At 39.3% G+C, this 26722-nt stretch overlaps 1 long non-coding RNA gene across 1 annotated transcript; it reads left to right on the top strand.

Annotated features, from left to right (window-relative positions):
• On the top strand, window positions 1-25731 carry LOC138403905 (uncharacterized). Its single transcript, XR_011238027.1, has 2 exons — window positions 1-187; window positions 25643-25731. It is a non-coding gene; the product is annotated as an uncharacterized lncRNA (long non-coding RNA).
• Window positions 25732-26722: the final 991 nt, after the last annotated feature.

The raw sequence follows: 26722 nt of genomic DNA, 5'->3' as shown, positions 1-26722 counted from the left end.
TGGTAGCCGCGCGCGAGTCGATCCAACCGCCCTAGAGGTTTCCCGCCTACGCGAGTGACATTCGATTTTCGAATTTTCACATTCGGCAGTGAACTGTGGAGGTTTATATGAAAAGTTTCTAAACATTTTATATTGTGGAATAAAAATAAATAAAAACAAAAGTGAGAAAGTGACTCTTGTGTCTAAGGTAGAGTTATGATTTTATTGAATTAAGTACCTACATACTTAATTTTGTGCGATTATTCTATGCGTTGTAGTTGTCTAGTGGTTAAAGTAAGTCGATAGTTACCAGTTAAGTAGGTACGGTTTGAACCCCAGGTAGGGTCTCGACTCTCTACTTGGACTTTCAGAAATGGAATCCATTGACAGAAAATGAAAAACATCTACTCTACAGTCATCACCGGCCCACTACTGAGCACGGGTATCCTTTCAGAATAAGAAGCGTTTAGGCTATAGTCCGCCACGCTGGTCAAGTGCGGAATGGCAGACTTCACACACCATTAAGAACATTATGGGGAACTCTTCATGGATGTAGGTTGTTTTCTCACGATGTTATCCCTCACCGCTAAAGCAAGTGATATTTTAATTGCTTAAAAAACGCACATAAGTCCGAAAAGTCTGTCTGGTGGGAGGCTTCGGCCGTGGCTAGTTACCACCCTACCGGTAAAGGCGTGCCGCCAAGCGATTTAGCGTTCCGGTACGATGCCGTGTAGAAACTAAAGGGGTATGGGTTTACTAAAAACTGCCATACCCCTTCCAGGTTAGCCCGCTATCATCTTAGACTGCATCATCACTTACCACCAGGTGAGATTGCAGTCAAGGGCTAACTTGTATGTGAATAAAAAAAAATAAAAAAAAAAATAGAGGCAAAAATCGAATCTCCGACCCCCTGAAGTCGACGTCTTAATCACTAGGCTACCACCGTTTAATACTTAGTGCTTACCTAGTTCTATAATATTTCTTTAATCTCTACATACTACATGCCGCCAGTAGTGAGCGAGCGTCAACTAATCAGAGGTGATTGCGATCGTGACATTGTAGCTGTCATTCTACCGCAATTGAGCAGCTGATTCTACGGTCGCCGTCGACTGAGTTGCCGGGCGACTAGTCGACGATACGTAATTTAGGCTTTGTAAAAAGTAGGGAAAAATATGTCTTGTGGGTATAAATACCTACTGGATCCTCGTGGTACATTGTTTGGAGTTTGTTGAGTCTATTTACATGCAGTTACGCTAATTACGCGACATGTGGGACGCATGCTACTGTCTTGTGCTCGTATTAGTCAGAACATTATAATTTTAGATGTGTATAACATCTTGTGTAGTCAGTTTGGGAAGGAACTATGGTACGCGACTGGTCGAGATGGCGATCTTGGGATGAGGCGGGGAGACGCCCCGCACACCCGCACTCGCTAGCAATGGATTAGGTAGCTGTGCAGGGCGTTCCCTCCCCGATTGCCCTCTCGACCTGTCGCGTACTATAGGTACCTACGAAATCTCTATTGTTTTTGGCGCGTTTGGAACCCTCGTAGCACACGAGTAGATATCTCGTAGCTTTAGTTTTAAGTACCTACGTATTAATTATTTATCACTACTATATTATCATCTTACAAATAAAAATTTTGACAATCAGGAAGCATTAAATTTTACCTGATAATTAATTTGAGTTTTGAGTTTAGCAATCACCTGACTATTCTAAGTTTTCACGAGTTAAGTACACAGTTATTAACTAGCTTATGCTCGCGACTTCGTCCACGTGGACTACACAAATTTCAAACCTCTATTTCACCCCCTTAAGGGTTGAATTTTCAAAATCCTTTCTTAGCGGATGTCTACGTCATAATACCCAACTATATGCATGCCCAGCCTGATCCGTCCAGTAGTTTGAGCTGAGCGTTGATAGATCAGTCAACTCAGTCGAAAACGGAAAAAAATATTTTAACAATCCTATATTTTGTAAATGCTCACGATATACCTATTACAAATAAAACATCTGATTGATGCTAGACGTCAACCAGCGTTGCGTAAGTAGGCCACTCGGAGTCAATGCCGCGTTGTAGGTGGGGCATTGACCCGAGTTTTGCACGCTATACATTGCGGGTTTGAAAAATACTAAATCACTATTACTACAAAATGATGCAAATGGTTATTGGTATTGGATTGTGTTTAGGTAGTATAACAATAATGCTAAGTTTTTGCTAACGTTACACCGTGTATTTTGCGTGAGCGTTTAGTCGCATCATAAGCGTCTGCCACATATCTACTCGTATTAGACTAAAAATACGTCGCTCTTGAAACCACGAGAGATTTAATGAAATCGCGATCACATCCCGAAGCTAAGCTTGAACGAAAATATTAATATAATTCGATTCATCAACGGCATTCTGCAGATGCGAGAAATAAAATGTAGGATTTATAAGAAATACTTTCTTGTTAGCTGCCATTTGATGAAGATTCATTTTCGTTTTCCGTTGCAATTGAGTAGGTTTTTGATGGCTCTGCCAAAGAGGTGTGAGAATATAAGATCATTGATTCAGAATGTAATACTTTAAGCAAAACAATTGATGAGTTTATCTTCACATCCCACATTTCGTCACATTTCGTCACATAAATGTTAGAAAATCTATAGCAGGCAGGGGCAAGCTAATAGTCCTAATAAGGACCTACCTACCTAGTTGCCCCCGCCTGTCATATATTTTATAACATTTAAATTTATGAGCTTATCAATGTCTATTTTATAGAATACAAAGCTTGTTTATTGCTATTCAGTTATCAATTACTATTTATTAGCAGTCGAGTTTTAAATTTATTTAATTCTTTAATTTTTTTATACCTTAATTAGCTTATGCTCGCGACTTTGTCCGCGTGAACTACACAAATTTGAAATTTCACGCCCTTAGGGGTCGAATTTTCAAAAATTCTTTCTTAGCGGGTGTCTACGTCATAATAGCTATCTACATGCCAAATTTCAGCCAGATCTGTCCAGTAGTTTGAACTGTGTGTTGATAGACCAGTCAGTCAGTCAGTCAGTCACCTTTTTCGTTTATATATTTTTAAGAAGATTATTGTCCTAGATGATGCCCGCGACTTCGACCTACGGGGTTTTTTTTAAATTATACTGCTGGAGTTTTTTGATTTTCCGGGATCATTTCAGGGCCTATGTCAATAGTGAATAGATGCAAAAAATACCACTGTATCAATATATCGGAAACGAATTCAGATGACGATTTGAATATAGGTACTTTACAAGCAAGAGGAGTCTCATTCTATCCTAGTTTAATAGAATATCTACTGCGCTATTTTCAGGAAAGACTATTTTTTAAAATTTCAGTACAATATACGATTTATCTCATAAACTAGTTAGAGACCACAGATGAGTGAATAATTTCTCTAATCTCTGTTTGAGACGCATCTATAGATAGTGTGTTTAAGCATTTGAAAATAGGTACTATACGTCATGTATAACAACCTTTTTATTAGATTAATCTATTTTCTTCTTTTAACACCTTGGCAAAATAAAGTTAAGTGGCGGCAATTTATAAAGATTTGTTTATTATTTTATGTAAGTGAATATTCACACTGTTATTTTCCCCGCTTGTGAATAATTAATCATCAATGATCAATGGATGCGTAGGTACAACTCCTCACGCGTCATGTCAAAAGTATGATTTTAGTTCTTATTTTATATATGAACCGTATTTTGCCATGACAGTTGACCCATAGAGTTAAAATGGCGCGTGAGACGTCATTTTGTACGGACTCTACCTGGATTAGATATGTTAGGTAGTGAATATTTTTTCCAATCATTGTGAATCGTTTTTGTTTAAATGGATATAGTTTAACCCTCTAACAAATAAACCTGGAATAGCGGTGGAATAGTTATACTTTGTTTTGTCTTTCTCTGTCATCAATAATTTGACATTTGAAGGAAAAAGACAAAACAGAGTATAACTATTCCACCGCTATTCCAGGTTTATTTGTAAGAGGGTAAAAGTTAAAGACATGGAGAGTGTCATAGACTATCATTTATACCGGAAAATCAAAGAGTTCCCACGGGGTTTTTAGGGCATTATTATTTTGTGTAAGCTTTAGCGACCCACGCCGGCTTTGCACGGTTTTAATTTAAAAATAATATATAGCCTATGTCACTCAAGAATATTGCAGCTTCAGTAGAAAGCTGAAAGAATGTTCAAAATCGGTTCAGTAGTTCCAGAGATTTCTTCTTACAAACAAACTTATAAACTTTACCTCTTTATAATATTAGTATAGATTGGTAATAATATATTACCGTGAATACATTCTGTTTGTGAATAATGGCAAATAGACAAACTAATAATAGAGTAGGTAATTTCCTCTTAGCTTTCGACACACCAAAATTTACTACGAAAAAGTGGGACATTCTTCTTACACAGTACACAGTACACACTAACTCCACAGACCAACACCGTTTGATGTATTTTACGGGCGCCTGCGAGATTCGTTTGATCTTCGTTCGCTTCAGCAGATTACAGTGGCTGTGCGATAGTCAATAAATTGACGGCAACATACTATGCAGATCGATATGTGAGCGTATTGATCTTTAATATCGATCATTTGTTTATGGAAATGGAAGAATGATGTAGTATTTTGTATATTATGGTTCATGTTTGTTGTACCTACAGAGTTTTTGGCATAATCATCATCATCATGATCAACCCATCGCCGGCTCACTGCAGAGCACGGGTCTCCTCTCAGAGTGAGAAGGGTTTGGGCATAGTCTACCACGGTGGCCATGTGCGGATTGGTAGACTTCACACACTTTTGAGAACATTATGGAGAACAGGGATGCAGGTTTCTTCACGATGTTTTCCTTCACCGTTAAAGCAAGTGATATTCAATGACTTAAAACGCACATAACTCCGAAAAGTTAGAGGTGCGTGCCCGGGATCGAACTCTTGACCTCCGATTAGAAGGTGGACGTCCTAACCACTAGGCTATCACAGCTATTAGAAGGCGGCATAATGCTTTATCAGAATTTCCGTCTTAGCATAGGTCAAACGAATAAGACCCCGCTGCGCGTTTGGTCACCAAAATTACCCAATAACAAATTAGGAACCGCCTCCTATTCGGGAGGTCGGAGGTTCGATCCCGGGCACGCACCTCTAACATTTTGGAGCTATGTGTCTTTTAAGCAATTAAATATATCACTTGCTTTAACGGTGAAGGAAAACATCGTGAGGAAACCTCATCATGAGGAAATCATAATGATGAATTTTAACCGCCAGCTATGCACCTGGGCCCCAGAAACAGTATAGATTTACAGGTCAAGTGTATATAAACCAGTAGGTCCATTTCGTTAAACCTGCATCAATCATTATTACAATCTCAATTGTTGTTATTGGCTGAATTTGTGCAATTCTTGTTGCAACAATGCATTGTAGCCAATAGTGAGCGAGTGTCAACCAATCAGAGGTGATTGCGATCGTGACGTTGTAGCTGTCATTCTACCGCAATTGAGCAGCTGAATATTTGCATCACTTGTGCAATACCGAAGCTACGGGCGGATATTTACAAAACACGCGTCGACGGGTGTCGGGTTCGGTGTGCTGTAATGTAAAGTAACACGGCAGACTCGTCCAATACTGACATGACACCTCAATACTGATTCACGTTACGTAACAGTACGCGACAGGTCGAGATGGCAATCGGGGTTTGAGGCGGGGGGGAAGCTTCGCACACCACCATGTCACCCGCACTATCTCGCACCGGGTTAGCGCGGGGGCTGTGCGGGTACATACAAAAAATCACTTCATTTTATTACTACAGTCCAAGACCATATTACATACCACAAGCCAACAGAAGAATTCGGCTAGGTTGGGCAGCTTTTGGGAAATTGAGTCAAGTCTTCTCATCGTCAATTCCTCAGTGCCTCAAGACGAAAGTCTTTAACCAGTGTGTTCTTCCCGTCCTCACCTATGGTGCTGAAACGTGGACACTAACAAACGGCCTTGTCCACAAACTCAAAGTCGCTCGGCGAGCTATGGAGAGGGCTATGTTAGGAGTTTCCTTGAGGGACAAGATCCGAAATGAGGAGATCCGCAGGAGAACCAAGGTCACTGACATAGCCCAAACTATTAGCAAGCTGAAGTGGCAGTGGGCAGGTCATGCCTGTCGTAGAGGCGATGGCCGTTGGAGCCGGAAAGTCCTTGAGTGGAGACCGCGTTTAAGCAAGCGTAGTGTGGGACGCCCTCCAGCACGATGGACCGACGATATAAAGAGGCTGGCGGGAAGTGGCTGGATGAGGAAGGCTGAGGACCGGGTGTGGTGGCGCTCTTTAGGGAAGGCCTATGTCCAACAGTGGACGTCCACAGGCTGATGATGATGATGATGATGATGATGATGAAGACCATATTAAGCTCTGCCATGGGCGCAGGTCCAGAAGTAGTGGCATTTCAAAGACATAATATTAAATATGCATCTTTAATTCAATAGCGACTGTTCGTGTAGGTATCTACTAATGAAATCCTATATGTAAAAAAATAGATCGTGGTCAAGGAAAAATTCCTAAACAACAACCGAAGATTACAGTGTACCTATGTAAGACAACAACGCATAAATTTTCAGCAGGCTTACATTAGGGTTAGTACAACTTTTCACATCTCGATTCTCAACGATACGACAACCTTGATATAATATTTCGAGTGTCGAAACACTGTATAACTATGGATAAAATTAAACCTAAATTTTTTTAAGGTTCAAATTCGATTATACGCCAACCACTAGCACCCCAAGCAAAAACATCATAAAACCCACTGAAAAAGTGACTCTAAAACCTTGACTTTTACGTTTCGATGCTCGATATATCAAGGTTGGCAAGATGTGCAAAATCGTACCAAAGAATTCGCGTTTGAGTTTCAATTCCTATGAGAACCCAAAGCTTCTAAAATTTTCCATTATAGGAACTATTTACTTTTCATACGCAGGGCTAAGTGATGTTTTATATCTCGCTATAATATGGAACGAAACACTACATGAACTTATAGGCAACTGAAAGTTCAGCCTTATGCTTCTACTTTTGATGTTCGAATTCTATCAACGTTGGCGAATGTAAAATCTCATACTAATCCCATATTTCTTCAACTAAACTTTATCGCGGTGTACCGTCACGCTCGACGCTTCAATTCGAGCCTCGTTTGATATGAGACACCTTTGATGTGTCATTTTAATATATCACCCGGTGTTTGTATCCCGAGTGTCTTTCCGTCAGACATCTGTATAAATCTAATTTTATTACGTTTGTTGGGTAGTAGATATTGTAATAACAACAGAATTGAAAGTAGAATTTAAATAAGAAGAACATCCAGAATATCATAAAAGTATGTCCGTTTGCTTGCTTTTCACGGCCCATCCGTTAAACCGATTTTGACGAAATTTGGTACAGATATAGCTTGCATTCTGGGGAAGGACGTGGGCTACTTTCTATCCCAGAAAATTATTGTACCCACATGATTCTTGGAGTTTGAACCGGCGACCTTTCGGATTTCAGTCCGCTCTAAATTATAGGTAGTGTTTACTTAGCAATTAGTGTAGTTTCTGTGTCAGTTTACCTGGCGCATTGCCCCATGATCACATCAGTGATGTATGAGGCGTGACGCGACCCTGTCACTCGACGAGTGGTAAACAACGTTTATAGCGCCATTATACTTCCTCTCAACTCGGGAAGAAATACGATTGTGAGCGGAAGGGAAGTCGTATTTATTTGTGACACAATACAGCAGTTTTTCGACGTGGGAATTAGTTCGTGAATTGGAACTAATCGTAAAAAAATATTAATTTCATAATTATAAATGTGCGTCGATTTTATAATATATCCCTTTCATTTGATATTCCACTTGATATAGTTATCTTACTTCGAAAATTGAAAATACCTATTTTTAGTTCATGACCACAATTTAATTTTTTTTTGTGTGATGTAACCACAAATTCACGAATATATATTGCAAATAAAATATCTGACGCTAGAGGTCAACGAATGTTGCGTAAGTAGGCCACTCGGAGTGCCGCGTTGTAGGTGGGGCATTGACCCAAGTTTTGCAATCTATACATTGCAAGTTTTAAAAATACTAAATCACTAATACTACAAAATGAGGCAAATGGTTATTGGTATTGGATTGGGTTTAGGTAATATAACAATAACGATAAGTTTTTGCTAGAGTTCTGATTACACCCTGTATGTAATTTAATAAACAGTTTCTTAACACATCCCAGATATACCTAATAAATTAGGTAGCTACTTATATTTCTTTGAGGCAGCTCGTATTGAGTCAGCGAGATTGTTTGGATCGACTAAAAGCTGGTAGCTTCCCAACTAACTGACTGACGCTGTCACTCGCCAAACACATTAGGTACATTATTATATCGAGCTGACGATAGATATATGTATAGTTATATAGAGCACTAGGCTTCCTTATTTCAAGTGCTCATTTGTAAATTCAATGGCATGACAATTCTTACAAAATTCTACCCGAAAAGTTGGAAATTTCGAGGAGGTATTTAGGTTATAGGTACATATCTCACACCCGGCTTTACTCACGTGTTTAGGGTTAGGTACCCATATTGAAAACGGGACTCTATTACTAAGATTCCGCTGTCCGTCCGTCTGTCTATTATAAAGGCGAAAGTTTGTATGTGTTTGTATGTGTGTGTGTGTGTGTGTGTTTGTGAGTGTGTACGTGTGTATGTTTGTTACTCTTTCACGCAAAAAATACTTCACAGATTTGGCTGAAATTTTTAAAGAAGGTAGATTTACCTTACACATAGGCTACTTTTTATCCCAAAAAATCAAAAAGTTCCCACAAGATTTTGAAAAATCTAAATCCACGTGCATCGCGCCAGTCGCGGTCATTAGATAGTATAACATTTTACAGGTCCATAATAGGTAGGTAAATATAGACGACCTTCCAGACGCAGGATAAGCGCTGTTGTCTTATTAGTGGGAGGTCCCGGGTTTGATTCCCAGCACCACCCTACTACCACCCTACCGGCAAAGCCGTGCCGCCAAGCGATGTAGCGTTCCGGTACGATGCCATGTAGAAACCAAAGAGGTGTGGGTTTAATAAAAAGAAAAAAAACTGCCATACCCCTTCCGCGGGTTAGCTCGCTTTCATCTTAGACTGCATCATCACTTACCACCAGGTGAGATTGCAGTCAAGAGCTAACTTGTATCTGAATACAAATAAAATTAAAAAAAGCAGCAGAACATGAACTATATCTAACTGGTAGGTACATAAACAGTTCACGACCAATCATGTATTTATACGCGACACTACGAAATCTCCGCGACTATTTTTACAAGCGACCGATTTAGCGCCGACCTCATCGCGCCGATGCATCGCGTGACGTCAGACGGAACATAGGCCCAAAAGGTCTTATGTCTAACAAGATCTTTTAATAATCAACCTTGGCATTAAACCATAAAGTAATTTTTCCAATAAACATACTACTGAAAACAGTAAGATCATAAATTCAATTGTTGTTATACAAAAATGAATTATACACTAACTGTATTAAAGTTTATATTGGAAAGTTAGTTTAAGGATTAATTAGTAGCATAAGGTGTTTTATGTAATAACCGTTAAAGTAAAATCTATCGTATGTAGCGGAGATAAGGTTATTAATTGATCGTGTTGGATTATCTGTTTCAGAAAATAATGACTATTTCTTTGGACGTGACTGTGAACACGACGGCCAATTAGACAAGGCGATGCGCATACCTACATACGTGGGAACATGAAATTAATGATATAAAATGACATATCGATAATGATTTGATATATTGTTTACTAGCTGATGCCTGTTCGTCCCCGTGGAATTAGGTTTTTAAAAATCCCGTGGGAACTCTTTGATTTTCCGGGATAAAAAGTAGCCTATGTCACTATCCAGATCTTTATCTATACCCATGCAAAAAATCACGCCAATCCATTATACTGTTGCGTCGTGATTAAAGAACAAACCAACAAACCAACAGACTTTCGTTATAAATGTGTGATCCCATAAGGGTTCCTTTTTCCTTTTAAGTTACGGAACCCTAAAAATCAAGACAAATTATTGATAGCACGTGCGTGACTGACCTTACAAGGCTGACGTGACAAAACAACAAACAAACATGTAATAATAGTCCAAGCTAATCTTGCACCTTGCGTGATGCTATTCTGGCTGTCTGTGTGTCCTCTTATGCAAGATACGGCTACAATAATAGGTAACAATAAACATATCGATGTTTCTATTTGAAGCGAGGTTATTATTGTTATATTTTGTTTATTATTAATTCACACCTATAAATCAACCATTTAGTTTATTTGTTTTCGACCGATTTTGGAGGTTCTAATTCGGCCTTTTTGACGAGACAGTTCGAGATGGCAATCAAAGTATGAGGTAAGGCGACGCTCCGCACGCTCGCTCAACTCGCACCGGCGTAGCGCGGGGGCTATGGCTGTGCGGGTGTGCGGGGCATCCCCACTCCCTGCCCCGATTGCCATCTCGACCTGTCAGTTACTATAGATAGGTACACCAAATCAGGCCTTTAGGTTTCTTCCGTCCTCGAAGAGTACACTCGGTTATCACCACTAACATCTAGTAGATAAGAGGTATAACTACACTTCGCAAAATAGACATAGAATATCTTCATAATAAATATATATCTATCGAAAAGTTAGTAACGTCGCAAAGGCCAAAACTTGAACAACTTGTTGACTCACAACTTGATTTTCGTAGAGGCTCGTAGTACCAGTGCCGGTGCTACGAGCGTAAGAGATTGTTAAGTTGAAAGTTGATGATTGCATCAGCTGAGCCTTTTGTAAACTTCTATAAGATGTATTTTTTTCTTGTGGGGAAATCCTCATGGTTAGGTATCACCGTGCCCGGAGAGGCACAGAAGTTATGTCGGGCTCTTACCGATTAAACCCCCACGGTGTACCAGCATCGCCTGGTTGCTGGTGGCTACGGGACCAAACTCATTCGCGCAACACAGCCAGCGGTGCCAGCTGTGGTAGAGCTGCCTCTGGGACCAATGAAGTCACTACTGAGGCACACCAGGAACCTGGTTTAACTTTAAGTTAATAAAAATAATAGGTAATTAAGTAGTTAACTGTAATAGCCTAGTGGTTAGGACGTCCGCCTTCTTTCGGAGGTCGGGGGTTCGATCCTGGGCACGCACCTACAACTTTTCGGAGTTATGTGTAAATATCACTTGCTTTAACGGTGAAGGAAAACATCGTGAGGAAATCTGCATGCATATTGTTCTCAAAGGTGTGTGAAGTCTAACAGTCCGCACACGCCCACTCTGAGAGGAGACCCATGCTCTGTAGTGAGCTGGCGAACGGTTGATCATGATGAAGTAGTTATTTTTCCTCATCCCCTTGCTACAATGAAAAACATTTATGAACTAGCTATAGTTAAACCTACTTTATTTTATTTTATTCAGATACAAGTTAGCCCTTGACTGCAATCTCACCTGATGGTAAGTGATGATGCAGTCTAAGATGATAGCGGGCTAACCTGGAAGGGATATGGCAGTTTTTATTAAACCCGTACCCCTTTGGTTTCTACACGGCATAGTACCGGAACGCTAAATCGCTTGGCGGCACGGCTTTGCCGGTAGGGTGGTAACTAGCCACGGCCGAAGCCTCCCACCAGACCAGACCAGAAATTTAGAAATTATAAAATTCAAAACCCCTGCCAGGAATCGAACCCGGGACCTCCCACTAATAAGACCACAGCGCTCACGACTGCGCCAGGGAGGTCGTCAAGTCTTGAATACTTTCTCTAAAGTTTTGACTCCGACTTCGATTTTAAGTACTTAGGTATAGTCTACCTACATAAAAATTGTTTTTTGAAAGATACCGAGACAAAAATCCTTTACTGAAGTCGGTACTACATAGCCGTAGCTTCTGAAACGATAGAGAATCTTACTCCATTTTGCAGTAGGTAAGTGCTTTCAAAGGCAACAAACATTTTTTCTTGCAAAAGTTTACTCAACATTATTGTCTGACACAATAAGTGATTCATGTAGAGGAATTATAATGAACATTTGCTCTCATTTTCTAATCCTCAGAATCGCGTGTTTGGTGAACTGTCGGTACAGATAAACTGCAAACGCGATATTGACAGAATCACTCATTGCTAAAATGCATTAGCGAGTGTAATCAAAGGGGAAACTGTGAACTGTGACGTCATCAGTGGCTGTGGAGGTCGGGTGCTAGTGTTAGCGATGAAATTATGGATGATTTATATTAACACGTGTAGGGGGCTCGCGCCGTGCCACGTACGAGTGACGACCTCCCTGGCGCAGTGGTCAGCGATGTGGTCTTCTTTCTTTCTTCTTTCTTCGCTCTGGGCTGGTTTCCGCACTTAAACGTTTCCGTCTGTTGTGCGTGCATTGCCCCTCCCCGCCGAAGTCTTCACTCCAGCCATCCAAGCTCGCTCCAGAAGCCAAATAGACCGCCCAGGTTGCCGAGGGCTTCATGGAGTGAGGTCGGGGATCCTAAATGGCGCTCGCGTTGATCTGCTACGCCCGTACACTCCAGGAGTACGTGCGTCGGTGTTTCATCGACCTCCATGCAGGCCCTGCACAGAGGACTGTCGGTGACACCTATAACGAAAAGGTGTTTGTTTAGTGGGCTATGCCCTGTTATGAGTCCCACCACCTTCCTAAGTTTACCTCTGTCCAGGCGGAGTAGTATGTTAGTTTGTCGTTTGTCTATGTTGGGGAAAGCCTCTTTTGCTTGCCTGCAGTCTGTTGTGTTAGCCCATAGTTTCGAATGTTCTTTTAGTGTTAGTTCATGCAACCAGGTTTTATACTCACTGAAGGGTATGGGAACGATAGGTTCTGGTCCTGTCACCTTCAGTGTCGTAGCCTTTCGTGCTAGTGCGTCTGCCGCCTCGTTTCCCTGGTCTCCATCATGTCCTTTGACCCACCTTAGGGTGATGTCATTTGACATGGCGAGAGTTTGCAGAGCCTTGTGGCAGTCTTGTATAAGTTGGGAGGTCGTCGAGAATCTAGCCAAGGCTTTGAGAGCAGCTTGGCTATCAGAGTTAATGTTAATCTTAAAGTTTGTTACCTGTCGATTGGTCATGGATATAGCTGCGGTCATGTGGTCTTATTAGTGGGAGGTCCCAGGTTCGATTCCTGGCAGGGATTTGGAATTTTATAATTTCTAAATCTCTGGTCTGGTACCACCCTACTGGCAAAGTGTCGTGCCGCCAAGCGATTAAGCGTTACGGTACGATGCGATGCCGTGTAGAAACTAGAAACCAAAGGGGTGCGGGTGTAATAAAATAAACTGCCATAACTACCTTTTCCTTTTGAGGTACGGAACCCTAAAAACTGCCATACCCCTTCCAGGTTAGCCTGTTTCTATCTTGGACTGCATCATCACTTACCACCAGGTCAGATTGCAGTCAAGGGTTAACTTTGTACCTATCTGAATAAAAAAAATCTTAATGATTATTACAGACAACCCTATATTTCATCGCGGGAAATAAGATTGTTTTAAAACGTAACATCCTTAATGTTATTGAAAATGCGTGCTGGTAATGTATAAACACATGTATAAATAATCCCACGCGGTTATGCACTGTTTATTATAGCCGTTAAAACAATAATTATAATGCATTAATTGAGACGGTCTAAATATCACTTGCTTTAACGGTGAAGGAAAACATCGTACATAGAGGAAAACTGCATGCCTAAGAGTTCTTCCTAATGTTATGTTATGTTGTCCTAAGTGGCTGTCATGAATGGTGTATGAGTATTGTCTTGCACTATTGCCATCGATATAAGGACAAGATATGGTCAAGCGAACAAAATTAATCCAAAACCAAATAAATCAGTTCCACCTAATGAACGACCCATTTGAAATCCAGACGTCACTGAGGTTGCATTGTTGCATAAGCACCAATGTGTCGGTGCCATTTTGTTTGTTCAATAACCCTGTCCATACGAAGTAATACATAGGTCATTGACTATCGCATCGCCTGTTTCCAAGATCACAGTTTTAAACATCATTGTGGTGGGCCGTCACCGGCGGTAGATAGGTACTAGTATTTGAATACGCCATTTCGTCGGTTATTTCTGCGCGATGCTCTGCGGGCCCGACTAGCGACTGTCATCGACTGAAGTAATTTTACATGTTTTATCATCCGCAAGCTCTGAAATAAACGTAGACATAGTGACTCTGTGTACAGCAAGTCTATATTTTACTGAATAATGAATTACTTTTTAGTGTTCCGTATTAGTCCGTACGGACAGACAGATCACTTTGTTGTCTGACTGTCCGTCTGTCTGTCGTGTCTATAAACATACCAGAAGTGAAGTTAAATATTAATCACGACGCGACGCGAATAGGTTTATCGCGAGTTTTACCTTTTATAATAACCTAACTGCAATATTAACTTGATTAGGGCACAATTGCTATTGCAACCACTCAATCAAAATGGCGACCTATACAGAAAAAGCATTTAATAGTGGGTCGAGTCTCGAGTGGGAACGAGACTCGCTTAAAAACCATCAACCACGCGTATTTATACAATCGACTCAAGATGGCTGCCTCGCAATACGATCACGCGCCTTCCATTTCAAAAGGCGCCAAATACAAATGCGATAACATTTATGTCAAGAAAATCTATAGGGTACTTACCGTTTACCTAGAATAATAAATTCGGTAGGCAGGTAGGTCTTATAACACAAGTAAAGGAAAAAAATCCGAAAACCGTGAGTTTCTACATCACAAAAAAAATTAAAATGTGTTCGAAAGAAACAATATTTAATATTTTCAACTTTCAATTTAAGATTACTATATCAGTGGGGTTTCATATAAAAAGGCCTTTTACTCTTTGCTTGTACATTCTAAAACAGATTTTCATTTATTTTTATACAGAATAACTAGTTTTTGATTGATTTATTTTTTATTTATTTATTTATTTATTAAATTAACTTACGGCTACTTACACTAATACATTTAAAAAAAAAACTTAATTCTGAAAATATTACTTACTAAATGTAGTCGCCAATTATAAGTTAATACAACATTTACAAACATATGTGACAAAATAAAAATACATACATCAATAAGATTACAGATACAGATTTATCGTGCAAAATGTCTAAAAAATACTACTGTAGTACGGATCCCTCGGTGCGCGAGTTTGACTCGCATTTGTTCGATTTTTTGTTATTTTTACGCTTTATAGGTGATGCAATGCAATCCATGAAAAACTTTTATCTGTCACGCAAACTCCATGGTGATTTGAAGATAGCTTGCATTCCGGAGATGTACATGCTATGCTATGCTTTTTAGTTTTTATCCCGGAAATTCAAACATTTCCTAAATAAATAATTTTTAAAAACATAAGTCCACGCGGACGGATTTGTGGGCTCAATAAATCACGAAAGGCCAGCCAGCATGTGTCTCTACTCTCTAACTCCCTATATGAGTCACAGCATGACAAACCACGATGTTAGTACTATTATATATTCTGTCCCACGTTTTAGGTACATGTCTGACGGGTGAACACATGACTAAGAAGAGATGAAACCGACACCTATAAACAGATATCTGGATAAAGTGATTAATTTTATTGCGGCTTATAATTTTTCCGGGAGGTGGGTTTGACGAAGTGTTATAGTAATACGATAGCATATAGTTTGTTAGGCTATTTAATGTAGATACATATACCTATATTTCCAAGTTATTACCTAACCTAGGTACCGAATTGAAATAAGGATCTACTAAAGGCTGATTCATATTGGCCGGGAATAGATGCGAAACTATAAAATTTTACGTACCTACTTACCTATCCAACATATCAGCTTCAACAAGTAGATACTTATCGCAGGTACTTTCATCATAAGACATCTTTTCAAATCAAATCAAATCAAATTATTTATTGCTTATTTGGGTTTACAATGGTTCTTAGTCATACCTTGTGGTAAGTACAGCCAAATACCTTATATACTAAGGCATGCAATATTATGTTAGAATTATTTTATGTAATTTTTAATTATTATTTAAAATTTGCTTATTTTACAAAAAAAAAATATGTACCTATAGGTATATAATATATATAAAACCTTGTCACAATAATAAATTAAATAATACATAATACAATTTTGGTTTCTTTTCATATTTATTCATGTGACTGTTTATGTAAGATCATTGTTTATTAATTGCGTATTATTTGCCAATGAAGGGCATAAGGTCAGTATACTTGTGACAAAGGAAATGGCCTTGTTTATTTATATTCCTTCCTTTTGTAGTGCTTTTTTCTGAATATTCACTCATATCTAAATATATAAATGGAAAAGGTGACTGACTGACTGACTGATCTATCAACGCACAGCTCAAACTACTGGACGGATCGGGCTGAAATTTGGCATGCAGATAGCTATTATGATGTAGGCATCCGCTAAGAAAGAATTTTTGAAAATTCCACCCCTAAGGGGGTAAACTAGGGGTTTGAATTTTGTGTAGTCCACGCGGACGAAGTCGCGAGCATAAGCTAGTCTCGTTATAAAACTAAGAAAAATCTCAAGTATTCAAAGAAACAAACAATATTAGGTACCCATACGTCTTTCAGAAATTTGATTTTATTTCATTCAAGTAAACTTGGAGACCTCGCTTCGCTCGGTCAATTAATCATGACAGATTTTAGCGAGGATTTCTGTAACATCTCCGGCTATAAACCTCAATAAATAATGTACAATTGGAGGTAAGCCTAGACACCTAGACATACCTACCGAATTTAATAGTTACCGTGTTCTCTGCACAATAACGACACGAACTGCAGTTTTATTATCCCGTCTCGAAAGTATAATGGCGCCTAAATATTACGTAGGTACAAGTGTTTATATTTTATGCGTTATTGACTATACAGGATGATTTGAAATAGAATTTATTTTATTACTCGCAATGCTAAAGCGTACTTTATCAGCGTTTCAAGGCTAATTTTGATAGTAAACGTGTCGCGGGGACTGGGGAGCCGTAGGATGGCGACCGACAGACGGCCCAAAAGCGTGGCATGGTAGAGGTCCCTACAAGAGACATGTCAAGCAGTGGACGACGGACGGTTAACGACGATGACGACGAAGACTGATTTAATGTGAACTGATTTTATTGAAGCGAAGTTTCTTAACGTTTGGCAAGGGGAAATAACTCAACAAAGTGAACCGAATCAACCAGCAAGACTATGAAAGCACCCGCCTACTGATTCGCTAACTCAGTGTCTAACATAGCCTCCGAGCTTATTTGACATTTATTTTTAATCCTTTGAAGATTTTTTACAAAAAAATATTATAATATTTTTCAGTCAAGCAGTAATGTAGAACTAACCAAGGGTAAATGAGCTCGGTGGCTACCATTCAGTGTTAGACACTGAGTTAGCGTTCCAATATTACTCAGTAAAGCAGCAATGTAGAATCAACCAATGTCAAAATAAATGTTACGAACAACTTACAAAATTATTCATTAACTAGCTGACCCGCCCCGGCTTCGCTCGGGTGGAGTAGTTCGGACTGGGAGTGTCATCGTGAAGCTGTTGCTTGATACCTAAAATATCAATTTACTATCAGAAATTGTAAAATCCTTACTAAAATACTTTGCAGCATCAGGATTGAGGAGAAAGGATCCTAAGTTCAATGATGTAGCCTATGCTTGGTACCTAAATTAATTTTGCATCATCCGCAGTTCCTGAAACATTATAGTTTAGGAGTGCTGTACCCTGCATCATCAGGGTTGAGGAGTTGGGACTTGAAGTCTGAGAATAAAGTCGTTGCTTGGTACCTACAATATGAATTCACTATGAACACTTCCTGAATCTTGATAACTCAGGCGGGCAGTAACCCTGCAGCATCAGGATTAAGGAGTTGAATCCAGATTTTTTTATGTGACCACTACGAAAACTTTTTTTGTTGATTTAAAAAAAAAAATGCAAATCGGTCCAGAAACCTCGAAAAAATCGATGTAGAAAAAAGAACCACCTCCTTTTTTACAGTCGGTTAAAAACCGATGACCTTGAAATATTTACGGAACAATCTTTAAAATATCCCCTTTCTAACAAAAAAAGAATGAATGAAATCGGACTACGCGTTAATGAATTACAACTCAGTACTCATTTTAACTTTTATCCCCTCTCCTACGGAAACCATGCTGAATTTCAGGATAAAAAGTATCCTATATTCTTCCTCATAGTATGACCTCAAATCGTACCAAGTTTCATTGGAATCCATTCAGTAGTTTCAGCGTGACGCGCGGCCGTGATACAGACAGACAGACAAAAATGAAAAAATTACAGTTTTGGGTTCAGTATCGATTATAGAGTGCCCTCGAAAAAAAAATTTCAAAATATCTTCAATGTACAGAATTTGACCTGTTACAGTTTTATTATAAGTATTGATCACACCTTACGTGTTTAATTCACGGTCCAAATATTGTCTTTCTTAAAATCAACTAGGTATATGGCAGGTAAATTATTTTAATTAATCAAAAAACTCTATATTTTTTATACATCCTGTATTAATTGAGACTAAAATAACATTTGTTTCTTGTCTATAGACGGCACGGTCACGAATATTTTTGTTTAAGAGCGCGTAAATCAGTGCTGAATGTGATCATATCACACGGTTGGCGTAGCTCAATGTATTAAAAATATTATGATTAAGACATTCAGGAGTTACATCATTTTTAACTCCTGAATGTATATCTACAAGCAGGTGACGTTTCGTGCTCAATTTTGGCATCTCATTACATCATCAACATCATGATCAACCCATCACCGGCTCACTACAAAGCACGGGTCTCCTCTCAGACTGAAAAGGGTTTTGGCCATAGTCTACCACGATGGCCATGTGCGGATTGGTAAGACTTCACACACCCATGAGTACATTATGGAGAACTCTCCGGTATGCAGGTTTCCTGACGATGTTTTCCTTCACCGTTAAAGCAAGTGATATTTTATTAATTAAAACGCACATAACTCCGAAAAGTTAGAGGTGCGTGCCCGGGATCGTACCCCAACCTTAAATTAGAAGGCGTACGTCCTAACCACCAGGCTATCACAGCTGACTACATAATCACGGCTTACTACATAATTCTTCTCATTACATAATCTGCATCAAAAAGTAGCAACTGTAAAAATCGTTCACTAAAGATAGGTTGGTAGATAGGTTCAGACTTTAGATTCATTTAATGCATTAATAAACAGTCTGGGATTATTTGTTGTTATAGTGGCAATAGAAATACCTACACATTCTGTGAAAATTTTAACTCTCCACTTATTACGGTTTACGATATACACATACGGCCTGCTGACAGACAGACGGATAGACAGATAGACAGCGGAGATTTAGTAATAGCCAATAGGGTCCCGTTGGAACCCTTTAGGTACAGATTACAGAACCCTAAAAAAGTTTAGCGTTCCATTTTTAACTGTCTGTATTTTTTGCCTGGCGCGTGGATTTCCAGCAACTTTTTTTTGACGTCCCATCTGAGAAGTAATTCTGGTTATTATTTTATTCGCTACCTATACGTTGCTTCAATAATTCGCAACGGTGGTCCTTGTATAATTTACGATGTGTAATGTGCGTCAGACTCAGCCACGTCGTTTCACTGTTTTATTTCTCCAGCGGACGAGCGTTTATAGAATTTGTTTAGCTTTCGTTGTGGTATGACTTCCACCGCTTGACATAGGGGTCTAGTCAACTAAACGAGGCATGTGATGTGTCATGTGGGCTCGAACGTGACAATAGGATCTTCCATCCAAGTCCAACTGTTGTTATGCCCAGGGATCTAGATGGTCCAATCGGTGTATCGTTGGTGATAATGCTCAGAAGAGAAAATTTCGTTAGCGCGATTTAGACTTTACGGCGATTGACAGAAGATACCTGTGGCGACATCTAGTTTGTTTGTAGTAAAGTACTTCGTCAAAGGCTCGCTGGCGTGATAACTGTATAATCCTTTCGTACGAGTGCAAGCACGATCTAGCGTCAACTGCATTCTGCATACCGCCGCCACAGGTCTCTTGTAGAGTTCACACTTTCGTGAAATTTAAATTCAAATAATTTATTCAAAATAGATAATAAATTACACTTTTTGATGGTGGGTTGTTGGATTTGTAATAGTGGTGATAATTATTACGCGAACTTTTCACAATTTGTCACAGCCAATCAAGGGGCAGAATTTTCTACCGATTACGATTAAGATGGATACGTTTTCTTACACAATCGGGGGGCAGTTGAAGGTTAACGAACAAACAAACGTTTTTGTATTAATAGTAGATGAGTGTGCTGCTACAAATTTTATTGGCGACACGCTGTCCCGTTGTTAAAGACATCACATTTCAATTTTTTTCTGCCTTACTCTAACTTGTTAAGAATTCTTGTAATAACATCCAAACTAGTATTTTTATCGTTCATCTCTTACAAACCGTAACACTGAAAAAAATAGCACGTGTCTGTCCCATAAAATGTAGAATAAATTTGACATAGTTCGCAAATGACTTGATTCTATCGAAATTCCCTGAATTTCCTACACTCGTAATTTTATTGCGCCATCGCGTCAAGAAAGTGGAAACTAGGCGACAATTACGAGCACCTTCTAGGAATCTAATACTTTGTAATATGTTTTGACAGATAATATGCCTTAATTACCAACGGATCTAGGGCTGTATCGTATGCAAAAAAAATTAAGTACTAATTCTTAGAATTATTACTTTCTATATCCATGATTGTATGTAGTTAAATGTCAAAGAGCTTTTTTTTGTACCAAAAACATTTACAGTAAAGAGGAAAAGAGAGTAAAAGTGGACAGGCTTTTGTGCTTGACGATCTTGTTTACTATCTTGCCTTCCACCAAGATCTTGTCGCCTCGGAGGAAACTTTCAGTTAGCTATGGGAGTTCGCCAACCAATGGCATAAGAGACGAAACAGCTCAGCACCGTGGTGATGTATGCATCTGGATTGCGATGCACGTGGGGTTTTGTGTTGGTACATTGTGATCATCTGCCCCAGAGAAAGGATAGTGACACAGGGACAAGGATCAAGAACAGAATTTGTAGGAAGTCAAGAAACACTACCAACAAGAACCACGAATATCTGGCCAACGCAAATCTACGTTGGCTCTTTAGCAACACTTCCTCGCAGACCTGGATGACCTATTTGAATTATAGTGTGAGTTGGTTGGCTTGGCTGGTTGGCTTTATACGCCGCTACGGCTAATGTGTTGAACTTTATAATGATAATCATCTTTTTTAACACACATTATGCATATGAAGAATTTCTATTTCTGTTTCTATTTCTGGAGTGATCCAGCGGGAAGCTACACCAGCGATCTCACGTGCAATGGACAACCGCCTCTAAGTGCGGAAAAGAAACCTAGGAATGAAGAAAATGAAGAACCGCGAGTTTGAAGGGAATATGGAAAGAGGTTAGGTTAGGTACTATTCTGTTACACCAGAGAGTGGTCCTGGAATGGTTTCTTGGAAAACCTAAAATACGAGCACATAAGTGGGTTCAGACTTCAGTTTATAATGGTGCTTGTGATTAATGTGACAAAACAAACAAGGCTGGTGCATGCGTTTGCGCACAATGTCATTGCCTCCGCTAAATATAAATCTGCCCGATGGCACTCACCCGCCGCGTAGTGCGTTAGATCAAGGTATGAACTTACCTACTACTGAAATGGTACCAACTTGGTTTACGTACAACTTGACTCCGCCTTTCTTATACCAAAGCTTTATGTTCAGTCAACTTCTTAAAATCATCTGTTCAGCTGGCTGGGGGTCGTCCCACACTGTGCTTATTCGTACGTGGTCTCTACTCGTACACGTGTGCCCCATTGGCCATTGATTTTTAACCGACTTCCAAAAAGGAGGTGGTTCTCAATTCCGCCCGGTTTTTTTTAATGTAAGTACACCGATTTTTTCGAGGTTTCTGGATCGATTTGCAATTTTTTTTTAATCAACAGAGGATGTTTCCATGGTGGTCCCATACAATTTCTGTATCCAATTCCTCAATCCTGATGCTGCAGGGCTACTGCCCGCCTAAGTTATTAAGATTCAGGAATTATTCATAGTGAATTAATGTTGTAGGTACCAAGCTACGACTTTATGCTTGGACTCCAAGTTCCAACTCCTCAACCCTGATGATGTAGGGGTACAGCACTCCTAAACTATAGTGATTCAGATGATGCGATATTTTTTTTTATGCTAAGCATAGCCATTGAACTTCTGATCCCAACTTCTCAGTCCTAATGCTGTAAAGTACTGAACTCCTAAGCTGAGGGGATTCGGGAATTTCTGATAGTGAACTGATATTTTAGGTATCAAGCAACGGCTTAGTGATACCACTTCAAGTCCGAACTCCTCAAACCTGATGATGCATAGTACAGCACTCCTAAACTATAGAGATTCCGGAACTGTTCCTGATGAAATAATATTGTGAATGCCGAGCATAGACTTTGTTATTGAATTCCAAGTCCCAACTCTTCAATCCGGATGCTACAAGGTACTGAACTCCTAAGCCGTGTAGATTTGAAATGTTTTTGTACCAGACAATAACACTTCTGCTTGCTAATGCTTTGAGCGTAACGTAGCATCCCTGACGCACTGCACTTAGTGCGTTGTAGCATCAATTTCAATAAAGCAATAAGAAAGGCAAATGGAAAAAAAAGCCAATCTTAGTACCGACCTAGAACAGTCTCCGACCGCCATGTCGGAGAAAAAAAGGGAGGAACACATTAAAAAATGCTTTGAGCAATGTCGGTCACTTCGGTCAGAGCAAATAGGTATAATATGATTTAGTTTTAAAAACACGTTCAAAATTGGCCTACTCCACGTAAGCTAGAGATTTGTAGACGCCGGACTGCCAGAAATTGTTGGCAGAGACATATGAACGACAAAAATACTGCATTATACACTCATCTGATAGTCGAGTGGGATTTGCGAAAAGTTATGATAAAACCACGCGTGTCACACAATCATTACTTTATTTAGAGATCCGCTGTAAATGATTTTGCATCTTGTATTAAGTGCTAACTATTGCATTAAATATACGCCAATATTTTTTTATTATTATAAAAAAATCAGAATTCGATACATAACAAGCTTTTTCATGCATTTAAAAAATCGATGATTATATTATATAAATAGTTTTTTTGTGCATATGAAGAATGCGAATTAAAGCTTGCATTTACACCCAAAGAGAATTTTGGTCTTTGACATCAGAAGCTGCAAAATTAAATAGATTGCATTTCATGCTGTCAGATTGCGCCAATCAGGTTGCCAGGGACTTAAAGGGAACCAATTTATTCGTAAAAATCTCAAGCAAATCTTTTCTAGTGGCATATCTCCAAATTAGATTCGCTCAGATAAAACTGTTAGCATTTAACGCTGCTTTATTTTCATTAGTGCAATCACGTGTCGACGTATTTATTGCAGCCTTATTACGTGAGACATAAAAAACACTTTATTCGAAAACTTGTTGTTAGTTTTTTATTGATTACAAATGAAGACAGATTTATTTATTCATATTTTTGTTGGTGTTTGTCCGACTTTTCCTAGAGTCTAGACTAAAATGTCGGTTATTAGTCAGCAGTAGGGTTGTACTAAGACGCGGAATGGTCCTAGAGTGGAGATCGTATGCTAGTAAGTAAGCGTGGGTTGCTCTCCAACACGATGGACTGACGAATAAAGAGGGTGGTGGGAAGCGGCTGAGGAAGGCTCAGGACAGGGTGTGATGGCGCTCACTATGGAAGGCCCATTTTCAACAGTGGACGTCCACAGGTTGATATGATGGTGATAATTGAACTTAGGAACTTGGCTATTATGGTATACTTTACGTCAGTGACTTTTAAAATAGTAAGCGCTGCGTAATTGTTCCGAAATTGTATCCAGAAAATGATGACGATTTCCCAACTAGGTATACTTAGGTAGGCACATTTAACTAACTTCACATACATTTTATTAACTTAACTTGATGACTCTTCTTTTAAGCCATGATTCTACTAACTACATCGTGGTAAAAGTCGCTGTAGAGTCATGGCTTAGAGCTAGCGCACACCACGGTGCGGTGAGTTGCGGTGCGTTTTAAAATCCGTGAATTGAAATGTATCGAAATCCGGTGCGGAATTAATTCCGCAGTGCGCGCGCTTCCATATAGCTCTATAGTTCATAGATTTTGCAGGAATGAAACGTACGGGAATTTACCATGCGCGGCAGCTCTTAAAGTTTCATTTGTTAGTTATTGTTATAAATGTGTTACAATCAAGAACACCTAAGACATAGGTATATTATACTTTAGACTTGGGGCAGGCCCCACGGGCTATGATGCGCAGTACTAATCAAAGCTCACCTAGGGGCTTGACTCTACTAGGGATCTCATAACTTTTTAACAGTGAAAGCATTATGAACTTGTGACTCTTGGCAACCAACTTTACATGAAATGTTTTGGTGGGCTATATTTTACGCAAACAATCAAACATTAGCAAAACTTATACATATTCGTATTACAGCCCTTTCTATATGACGCAGTCCTAATGACGGCAAACTAAGTCTTGAGATTCTGTTCTTGAGTTTCTAAAATTAGTTTAATTCGAACCAGACGCGGCGGATAAAACTTGTGTCTATTCCGATCGGAAATTACATGGATACTTTGCGACTTGTGATCGGTGTTGACTATTGGAGCTTGTACACTAACATTGTAGCGTTGATAGAACACGTTTGTTTTCCGTCAGACTCAATGTCTTGTGTAGATAGTGTGATTTCGATTTGTATTAAGCAGATACATTGTACCTACATACTTAATTAGTATTTTAGATCCCATCTGATCTTAGGTACGTATGGTCTTTGGTGGAGCGAATATTTGGCATGTTTTGGCTATTAGCTTTATACTAGTAGTTTTTAGGGTTCCGTACCCAAAGCATGCGAACGGGATCCTAATCACTATGGCTCCGCTCTCCGTCCATCCGTCCGGAGCGGGCTATATCTCATGAACCGTAATAGGTGGAGAATTTAGATTTACACAGTGTTTATTTCTATTGGCACTACAACAGCAAATAATAAAAATTTCAAGATACTTACATAGTCTTGTGAAGCTATGATAGCCTAGTGGTTAGGACGTCCGCCTTCTCGGAGGTCGGGGGTTCGATCCCGGGCACGCACCTCTAAGTTTTCGGAGCTATGTGCGTTTTAATTAATTAAATATCACTTGCTTTTACGGTGGAGGAAAATATCGTGAGGAAACCTGCATGCCTGAGAGTTCTTCATAATGTTCTCAAAGGTGTGAGAAGTCTACCAATCCGCACATGGCCAGCGTGGTAGACTATGGCCAAAGCCCTTCTCACTCTGAGAGGAGACCCGTGCTCTGTAGTGAGCCGGCGATGGGTTGATCATGATGATGACATAGTCTTGTACGATGGTACGGAATCCTTCGCGTTCGAGTCCGATTCGCACTTAGCGTTTATAGTGAAGACGTCGTCTGACAGTCCACTAGTAGGTACCTTCTAGTACTTAATAAAAATATGTATCAATATATTCTAATGACCGCATCTATTGGCATCTGTTTCCGCATTTTCATGAGTGTTGACAGAAAATTTAAAAATAAAAATTTGTTGCAGACGCAGTGATATGGCCGCTCGGCGGGGACGCGGACGCGCGGCTTTTCGGCGGGAAGTCATCATGCCGTAACTTTGACAGCTAACAAGTGTGCGGGTTTTTTAAAAATAATACGTTTAGAGGCATTCACCTTTCTTCATTCATCTAAATCTTCATCATTTCAATGAATAAAAAATTCACTTACAAATAATAATTTCTTTTTACTATTTTTATTTTTTGTACTTACATGTAAATATTTCTTTTCTATGTAGTATTGTTAAATTGTTTTAATTGAAAATTTTAATAAAATTGGAAAACATTATTCTGAATTTTAAATTCCAATAGGTACAAATTAATAAGACCTTTTCTGAAAATAGTTTTTTCTAGTTTTACAGACCATATTTTGAAAAAGTTTTTAGCAGTCCAGAGCAGGCCCAGAGCTATTTTGATTTTTTAAATTTAATTTAAATATTTAAATAAAAATAAGTACTTAGTATTATTTTTATTCACAGTTGAGTTAAAAGTAAATACAACTAAACACATTAAGTGATAAAAGTGAACAATACTCACTATGTAAAGTGATGAAGTGAATTTATGGAAAAAGCGCCTGAGGCGTCAATGGGTGAAGTGACATAAACACAAGTGAAATGTGAGAAACAAAGTGAAAACGAATCTAGTCGAGAAAATGGGTATGAAAGTGGAGAATAATGTGAATTATAGTAACAGTAGTACATGTAAGTATGAACTTATTTTTAAATTTAAATAAATAGGTAGGTGACAGGTCGATATGGGAATCGGGGTGGAGTCGCCCCGCACATCCGTACAGCCCTCGCGCTAACTCGGTGCGGGTGAACGCGGGTGACGTGTGGGTGTGCGGGGCCTCCTCCCGTTTCTTTCCTCTGTGCCCCGATTGCCAAGTCGACCTGCCGCGTACTATAGGTATTGGAATTCATTCTGATGGCAACTAAATTTTAGAATATTTGCATCTTTTTAAGAGACAAACTTATTTTAATTTAAAATTGTCAAAGCTACTAGGTGCCAGTCTTATGCATAGTGTTAAATTGTAGAGTTGCACTAAAAATCAAAGTTGTTAATAATTTAAA

This window comes from Maniola hyperantus, chromosome 22, assembly GCF_902806685.2.
Source record: "Maniola hyperantus chromosome 22, iAphHyp1.2, whole genome shotgun sequence".
NCBI lineage: Eukaryota > Metazoa > Arthropoda > Insecta > Lepidoptera > Nymphalidae > Maniola > Maniola hyperantus.
Note: the sequence above shows the minus strand (reverse complement) of the source record. Positions and strands in the feature narration are given on the sequence as shown.